This window comes from Felis catus, chromosome B2, assembly GCF_018350175.1.
Source record: "Felis catus isolate Fca126 chromosome B2, F.catus_Fca126_mat1.0, whole genome shotgun sequence".
Lineage (NCBI taxonomy): Eukaryota > Metazoa > Chordata > Mammalia > Carnivora > Felidae > Felis > Felis catus.
Window position 1 is genome coordinate 67,908,331 of NC_058372.1, and position 9,315 is coordinate 67,917,645.

At 34.8% G+C, this 9,315-nt stretch overlaps 1 protein-coding gene across 1 annotated transcript in view; it reads right to left on the minus strand.

The window, feature by feature from the left end:
- FILIP1 (filamin A interacting protein 1) overlaps positions 1 to 4,020 on the minus strand; it is a 273,424-nt gene extending 269,404 nt beyond the window's left edge. Inside the window, exon 1 of the mRNA XM_045057750.1 lies at positions 3,878 to 4,020. The gene's annotated coding sequence lies outside the window, so the exon portion shown is untranslated. The remainder of the gene's footprint in view (positions 1 to 3,877) is intronic.
- Positions 4,021 to 9,315: the final 5,295 nt, after the last annotated feature.

The window sequence follows — 9,315 nt, forward strand, 5'->3', positions numbered from 1 at the left end:
AATATAAGCTTTAAAAAAAAAAAAAACAAAAAAACCCACAACTATATATCCAAATGAAGTGAAATCACTATCTCAAAAAGATATCTGTACTTCTATGTTCATTGCAGCATTACCCTTAATAGCCTAGACACGGAAACAACCTAAATGCCCATTGATAAATGAATGGATAAAGAAAAATGTAATTATATATATATATATATATACACATACATAAACACATATGTATATACACACATATATATAATATATATTCATTCAGTAATACTCTCATATATTAATATATTATATGAGTTATAATATATTATATATAATTATATTATGCTATTTGTGATATAATATATATGCATAAGCAAGAAATGGGATTTAATGGCCACACTTTCGGAGTACCCCAGGTCTGCCAGAATCCTATTTCCTGCTTACTGGAGGGAATGATGGGAAGATAATGTTGTGGGATAGAAGCAGTAAAGTTAAAGAAAAAAGAAAAAAAAAAAAAAACCAGAAGAGGCCTGTAGGACATACCTACAGGAAAAAAACTGAAAGAGCAACTTATACCAAGCAGGGTGGAAACACTCATGCTCCAATAGGAGATGAAGAAGAACATGGTAAATTTTACCAAAGCTAAGTATTGAACATGGAGGAAAGGTGAATTGGCTCTTGAGTACAAAAATAAAGGGATACTAAAATACATTAGCAGCTGATCAAATTAGTTGTATATCTGTTTATTCCTTTAAGGATTTTTTTTAAATGTTTATTTATTTTTGAGAGAGAGAGAGAGAGAGAGAGAGAGAGAGAGGCAGACACAGAATTCAAAGCAAGCTCCAGGCTCCGAGCTGTCAGCAAGAGCCCGACGTGGGGCTTGAGCCCACAAACCGTAAGATCATGACCTAAGCCAAAGTCAGACACTCAAATGACTGAGCCACCCAGGCGCCCCTATCCCTTTAAGGAATGTTGAATCCAATAAAAACATTTGAAAAACTGCAAAGGTAAATAAATAAACAAACAAACAAACAAACAAGATATGATTATATTATATATTATTACATATATTATATTCATTCTTTAATATTCACATATATATGAATATTACTCAGCTATTAAAAAGAAGGAAATTCTTCCATTTGCAACAGCATGAATGGACCTTGGAGACATGCTAAGTGAGATAAGTTAGAGAAAGATAAATACTGTATGATCTCACTTATATGTAGAATCTAAAAAAGCTAAACTCAAAAAACAGAGAGTAGATGGTGGTTGCCATGGACTGACAGGGAGGAGAAATGGAGAGATGTTGGTCAAAGTATACAGACTTCCAGTTATAAGATGATCTGGGGATTTAATGTTCAGCATGGTGACTATAGTTAACAATACTATAACATATACTTGAAAGTTGCTAAGAGAGTGGATATATATTTTTTAATACAACTTATTGTCAAGTTGGCTAACATACACTGTATGTAGTGTGCTCTTGGTTTTGGGGGTAGATTCCTGTGGTTCATCGCTTACATACAACACCCAATGCTCATCCCAACAAGTGCCCTCCTCAATGCCCATCAGCCATTTTCCCCTCTCCTTGGCCTGCCCGCCCCCCTCAATCAACCTTCAATTGATTTGTTCTCTGTATTTAAGAGTATCTTATGGTTTGCCTCCCTCCCTCTCTATTTGTAACTATTTTTCCCCTTTCCCTTTCCCCATGGTTTCTGTTAAGTTTCTCAAGTTCCACATATGAGTGAAAACATATGATATCTCTCTTTCTTTGAGAGAGAAATTTATTTCTTATTTAAGACTTATTTAAGAGAGTGGATCTTAAATATTCTCATCATCACAAACACAAAAAAAAGTAATTTTGTGAGGTGATGGAGGTGTTAACTAACCTTATTGTGATAATCATTTCACAATATATATGTATATCAAATCATTACATTATATATCTTAAATTTACAACAATGTTATACGTCAACTACATTTCAATAAAGCTGGGAAAAAATCTCAATAATAAAAAAGAGAACCACAGCAAAGCATAGTCAAATTATTGAAAACCAAGGATAAAACACAATCTTAAAAGCAGTCAGAGGAAAAAAAATACATTACATACAGGGGAAAAATGGTAACAATTATCATGACTTCTCATAAGGAACATTGCAAGCAGGAAGAAAATGAAATGACATCTTTAAATAGCTACAAGAAAAATAAAACTAGAATTGAGTCTACAATTCCATGTTCAGTAGACATAGAAAACATCCTTTAAAAATGATGGTAGCACTGAGTAGTGTATAGAATTGTTGAGTCATTATATTGTACACCTCAAATTAATATAACACTGTATGTTCATTATACTTGAATTTTTTTTAATGGTATAAAAAAAGATGGTAGAATGAAGATATTTACAGATAAAACCTGAGTTTGCTACCAGAAAACCTATACTACAAGAAATGTTAAAGGAGGGGCACCTGGGTGGCTCAGCTGGTTAAGCATCTGACTTTGGCTCAGGTCATGATCTCACATTTTTGTGAGTTGGAGCCCCACATCCAGCTCTGTGCTGGCAGCTCAGACCTGGAACCTGCTTCAGATTCTGTGTCTTCCTCTCTTTTTGCCTCTCCCCTGTTCGTGCTCTGTCTCTCTCTCAAAAATAAAATAAACATTAAAATAGAGAGTGAGAAATGTTAAAGGAAATTCTTTAGGCTGAAAGCAAATGATATCAAGTGGAAACTCAGATCTGTATGAAGAAATGAAAAGGACCAAAAATAGTAAATGTATTGTAGAATAGCTGATACTTTCCCAGCTGCCTAAAATCTTACAGGACTTAACTGAGTTCATCACCCTCTCCCTATTTGTGTCAACAATTAGAAAAGCAACTTCATCCAGTGTTCAAACAAACTCACGTAGCATGGTAGCCTTTGGTTTAACAGTAGTTATACAATTGGACTTGTAAAAAAAAAATAATAACAATCTAAATAAATAATCTAATTAGAGCACTAAAGTCTATATATATCTGAAGCAGAAGTTTGATCTGTGCTATGCCAGATGGGAGGCATTTCCAAATCTGAGTAATGTTCATAGAATGATAAATAACTGTACCATCTTGGCGACAGCCAATAAAAATATTCACCCTAGAACATTCATCCTATTCTGATCTATCTAATAAGGTTCTTATTGAAAGATTGTAGGGAAGGGAAAGATAGTAGACTTTTAAAATTCCATAGAAAAGTTGGAATATACAGTTGAAGAAATCTACCAGAGCATGGAGGGAAAAAACAAGATGAGAAGTCAAAAAGATTAAGAAAATTAGAGGATCAGTGCAGATGATTCAACAGCCTATGATTAAGAGTTCCAGAAAGAAAGAATGAACAGAAAAAAAGAGAAAAGAAATTTTTCAAAGAAATAACTCCAGGAAACTTTACACAACTTTCTAAATTGAAAGAGGCTAATATATCCCATAGCATAATCAATGAAAAGATATGTCATCATAGAATTTCAGAACAGAGATTCTGAAGTGGGAGAAGAGAGGACATATAAAAAGAATCAAGAATCCAGATGACTGATAACTGTTCAGCTGCAACTGTAAAACTTCTGAAATTCTGTGGTAAATTCATTTCCACCCTAGAATTACATTCCCAGCCAAACTTCCAAATAGGTACAAGGATAAATCAAATACATTTTTACACCTTTAATATCTCAAAAAACTTATCTTCCATTCACCCTTTGTATTAGTTATCTGTTGCCACATAGTAAATTCTCCTAAAACGTAGCAGTTTAAAGTAACAAACATTTAATATCTCCCAATTTCTGTGGGTCAGCAATCCAGGAGTGGCTTAGCTGGAAGTTCTAGTTGAGGGTCTCTCATGTGATTGCAAGTCAACCTGTCAGCCAGAGATGCAGTTACCTTAAGGCTCCACTTGGACTGAAGAATGTACTTCCAAGATTACTCATGTCATTGTTGGCAAATCTCAGTTCCTTGCTGGCTTTCGATGGGAGATTCTAGCTCTGCTGTACATGGACCTCTCTGTAAGACTGTTCAAAACAAAGCAGCTTATTTTCCACCAAGGAAATAATCTGAGACATAAAGGATAGTTTCCCAAGAGGGAAGATATAATCTTTTATAACCAATCTCAGAAGTCACTGGGGATCACTGAGAGCCGTTTTGGAGGCTAGCTACTACACTCTTTCCCTAGAAGCTACTGGAGGATGTATTCCACCAAACAAAAAAGTAAACCAAGAATGAGGAAGATTTGGGATCTAGGAAAAAAAGCAAGAAAAAGACAGGGAATCCCTAAGAAAGAAGTGAAGTGAAAAACCCAGGTTGACAGTTGAGTCCAAGACCAGAAACAATCAATGGAGACTGGAACAGAAGATGGAGGTCTCCAGGAGGGCTGTTGCTAAGACCATGAACTAATAATTTGAGGACAGAGGTGGGGGGGAGTTATATGAATATATTACGCTGAGAATTCCACTTATAGCAAAATTATGGGTATATTTGTGAAAAACATATTAAAACTAAGCAACCCAAAACAATTTTTACGTTAAACACACAAATTATAAAAGAAAGAAAGTATAATCCTGGCATTCCACATGAATAAAGTTACAGTAATTTAAACACTAAAAATTGAGCTAACAAAAATTACTGTACAATTAAAAATGGTGGGAGGGAAATAAAATATATAAAAGGGAAATAAATATCTGTCCGTGTGAGGGAGTATTTGGATAAAGGAGTTAATATCATCTTTTACAGTTGCAAGTCAACAGAAAATATCAACTTAAGTATTAATTTAAAAGCTTACATATGATTTTTAGATATAAGGAGGCAAATATCAGAGAAAAGAGCTAGACAATTTGAAAGTACTTGCCTTCAGGCAGAGGAATTCTGACTAGAACTGATAAAACAGCAGGTGAGTATTGTTTCACCTCACAGAACTATTTGATTTTTTAAAACTACCATATACATCTCAGGGTGCCTGGGTGGCTCAGTCATTTAAGCACTCAATCCTTGATTTCAGCTTGGGTCACGATCTTTCACTTGGTGGGATCAAGCTCCTCATTGGGCTCTGCTGACAGCATGGAGTCTGCTTGGGATTCTCCCTCTCCACCTCTCTCTCCCTTTCCCTCCCCTCCCCAGCTTGTAAGCACACATGCTCACTTTCTCTCTCTCTCAAAATAAATAAACTTAAATAAATAAATAAGTAAATAAACAAATAAACAAATAAAACTACCATATACATCTATAACTTAGATTTTTAAAATAATCTTATTTTTCTTCACTGAATATAATTTTAAACTCAACTTCAAATTCAGCACAAAGTTAGAAAGCCATTTTTTCTGTTTACCCACAGTAAAATAAGTTTATTAAACTATATACATATATATTCTGAAAATAAAATTATACACATTGTAAAATATGGTAACAAATGGGAAATTATCTATGGAAAATGAATTATATTTTTTGTGGAAGTATCAAATGTAGTATTATTACATAGCACATACTATCTTTATTTTTAAAAAAAATTTTAGGGGTGCCTAGGTGGCTCAGTCAGCTAAGCGCCCAAATTCAAGTCAGGTCATGATCTCACGGTTCCTGGGTTCGAGCCCCACATCAGTCTCTGCACTGACAGTGGGAGCCTGCTTGGGATTCTCTCTCTCAGTCTCTACACCTCCCCCACTCACACTGTCTCTCTCTCTCCCTCCCTCTCAAAAATAAATAAACATTAAAAATTTAAAAACATAAAACAAAAATTAAAAATTTTTTTAAATGTTTATTTATTTTGAGAGAGAGAGAGACAGAGCACGAGTAGGGAAGGGGCAGAGAGAGAGGGAGACACAGAATCCAAAGCAGGCTCCAAGCTCTGGAGTTGTCAGCACAGAGCCCAATGCAGGCCTCAAACTCACAAACCATGAAATCATGACCTGAGCTGAAGTCAGATGCTTAACCCACTGAGTCACCCAGGTGCCACTAGCACATGCTATGTTTATAGCTGGTGATTTTTTAAGGTGCCTGACTGGTTTATCTGGTAGAGCACATGACTCTTGATCTCAGGGTTTTAAGTTTGAGCCCCATGTGAGGTTTGGAGCCTACATTAAAAAAAAAAAAAAAAAAAAAAGATGATTTTTCAAAATGCCATTACAAAAAAAAAGCAAAATGGGTATTATTGTAGTTGTTTATATAGAAATTTAGACAAATGAATTTAGTTGACCCAAAAGAAGAATTATTCACTCTACTGTTAAATTGCAATTTAAGCTTTTCATAAAAAAACTCCTTCTCAAATGATAATTCACTAAAAAAACCCTGAAATATGTTTCCCTTTTTTATAATAGGTCAATTATATTGATTCTAATACTTTGGAATAGTCACACCTTTTGATCATCTTGTTGAATATAATAAAATCTTTTATTTATTCTGATATTTTAAAAATTTGTGTCAAGTAAGGTCTTTCTTCCCGAAAAACAAAAAAACAAATAAATGAAAAAAGGGAGGAAGGAAGGAAGGAAAGAAGAAAGGAAGGAGAAAAGGAAGGAAGGAAGGAACATAGGAAGAAAAGGAAGAAAGGAGAGAGAAAGGAAGAGAAGGAAAACATTTCAGGGAGTACAAATTCTTGAGTGTAGTCAGTTCTTTGCAAAGCAGATTAGAGAGAAAAGACTGCCATCTCAGCCCAGCCTACTGTTCCTTTGACTAACCTTAACAATAAAGCCTCAGTATATTAGAACTCAAGCAGAAACCACTAACCAAGAGAACTAAAAGTGTGTTCCTTGCCCAAATGCAGCACTCAAACAACAAAATAAGGCTGTAAAAGACACAAAGTGTTACACAAGGTAAACTACATGTACTGGAATTCCATTTCTTGCCAGAACCTTTGGAGCATTCGGGAGTTCTGTTTATTCATAGATCTAATTATAGCTTTCTTAAAAATCAAATGAAGACCTTGGGGCACCTGGGTGGCTCAGTCGGTTAACCGTCCAACTTTGGCTCAGGTCATGATCTCACAGTTCGTGTGTTCAAGCCCTGCATCAGGCTCTGTGTCAAAAGCTCAGAGCCTGGAGCCTGCTTTGGATTCTGTGTCTCTCCCTCACTCTGCTCCTCCCTCATTCATGCTCTGTCTCTCTCTGTCTCTTAAAAATAAGAAAAATTTAAAAAAATTAAAAAGAAATCAAATGAAGACCTTAAACTTTTCTCTTGACTTTCTCTTTCCCTTCTTTCTCACCCTATTTTCTTCCCTTCCTGTTTGCTTCCTTTCCTGTTCTTTTCCCTTCCCACTGCTTTCCTTTCTTTTCACTTCCCTTCTCCACACAAGGTAATGAATGATGAGGTTAAGGGGATGTTGTGCAGAGGCACATCAGCTGCCGGTGTCCAAGGAGACAGAGTGCAAAGCAGGAAGGTAAAGCCTTGAGGAGGTTCATCAGTCATGTGTACGCTTGCACCAAAAGATGCAGGATGGGGAGAGTGGGGGCTGCATGGAGATGGTAGCTGAAGGAGACAACGAGATTGGGAGAATGACACAATAGGAAAATAAATAAATCAGTTGAGACAATCAATACTTATATTAAAAATAATGAAAGCCAGATTTCTCACTATTGGAGAAAGTACTTACATGGCAAGAGAGAAGACCGGAAAAAACCTTGATGTGTTAAATTGGAACTAGAGGTTTATCCAATCAGCATAAAGTCATAGTTTTAAGATTTTCTTATGTTCAGACTATTCCTTCCTAAGTGGGCAATGAGCCAGTTAGCACTGGCTGTAGAGATCTTAATCATAGTAGTAAAGGGGTTAAAAAATATTTTTTTTCTTGCTTTGTCTTAAAGATCACTGGCCAAAATCAAAGACTAAAATAATACCTTAAGTAAAAACTTAATTAAAACTAAAAAAACATAATAAATAAATAAAATTAAAGGGAAAAAAAACTTAATTAAAAAGAAAAACACAGGGCACCTGGGTAGGTCAGTTGGTTAAGCATTCCACTCTTGATTTCAATGCAGGTCATGATCTCACCATTCATGGGATCAAACGCCTCAATGGGCTCTGTGCTGACAACATGGGGACTGCTTGGGATTCTCTCCCCCCCCCCTCTCTCTGTCCCTCTCCCACTCATGTGCTCCCTCCCTCTCATTCTCAAAATAAATAAGTAGACATTTTTTTAAATGATAAAACATTGTGTTTATTTACATTAACATTGTTCAGAGAATATATAATTTACTTAGTGTATATTATAATGCATGTAATAATTCAGTATATGTGCCATATAAAATAAAATATCCTTCATTGTCATTTCATGCTGGCAAATACAATAGGAAGAACATACAGATTGAGTGCAAGGAAAAACCTCCAGGGGAAGTTGAAAACAACATTTTGGCTGGCAGTAAAACTGCACAGCTGGTGCCATTTGGGGAATAAAAAGGAAAAATATTTTTAAAGCTTAGTGATTTTTTTTAGAAGGCCCAAAAAAAAAAAAAACCAAAAAACTCCAGTTTCTTAAAAACATTTTTTGTGAACTTAAAACCTTATGTTCTCTGTTTTCCCATAGTTTTAATAGTTCCAGTCAATATTCAAAAGGTATTTTTCTTTCAGAACTTGAAAAAATATGATACTAAAAATCAGGTATTATGATTAGGTAAGAATAGAAAGCAATAGGGGGTCTTATAAGGATAGCCTTACCAATAATTCAAATATATTATAGAAAACAATTATCTTAAATGTATAGGAATAACATTGGAATAAAAGACCACTAATGGAATAAAAAGGAGAGCACAGGAATAGACCTTGTTATAAGATCTAATATAAGGTGGAGCCTGACTGGTTTAGTCAATAGAGCATGTTACTCTCGATCTCAGGGTTGTGAATTCAAGCCCCAAGTTAGGCCTGGAACTTACTTTAAAAAACAAACAAACAAACAAACAAACAAAAGGTTAATATAAGATATAGGAAGAATTACAAATCAATGAAAAAGGAGAAAAATATCAAAGAAATCATGGCAATTTGTGAATTTTGAAAAAAAAAAGTCAATTTGTGTTTACCTCACCCTGTATTCCCAAATAAAATTCAAAAAGATTAAATATTAGAGTCTTAAAAAAATCAATACCAAAGGAGAAAATAAAAGAAGAGTAAACATTTGTCAAATATCTGACATATAAACAACATAATATTGAAAAGATAAAAACAATGTACTTAGGGGAACCTGGCTGGCTCAGTCAGTTGACCATGCAACTCAGGGTCATGAGTTTAAGTCCCACACTGGGTGTGGAGCCTACTCAAAAATAAATGCACGTAGAAAAGTAAACTGAAATATAAAAGAAAGTAACAAACTAGAAAAAAAAATTTAATAGTAAAGATGACCAAAA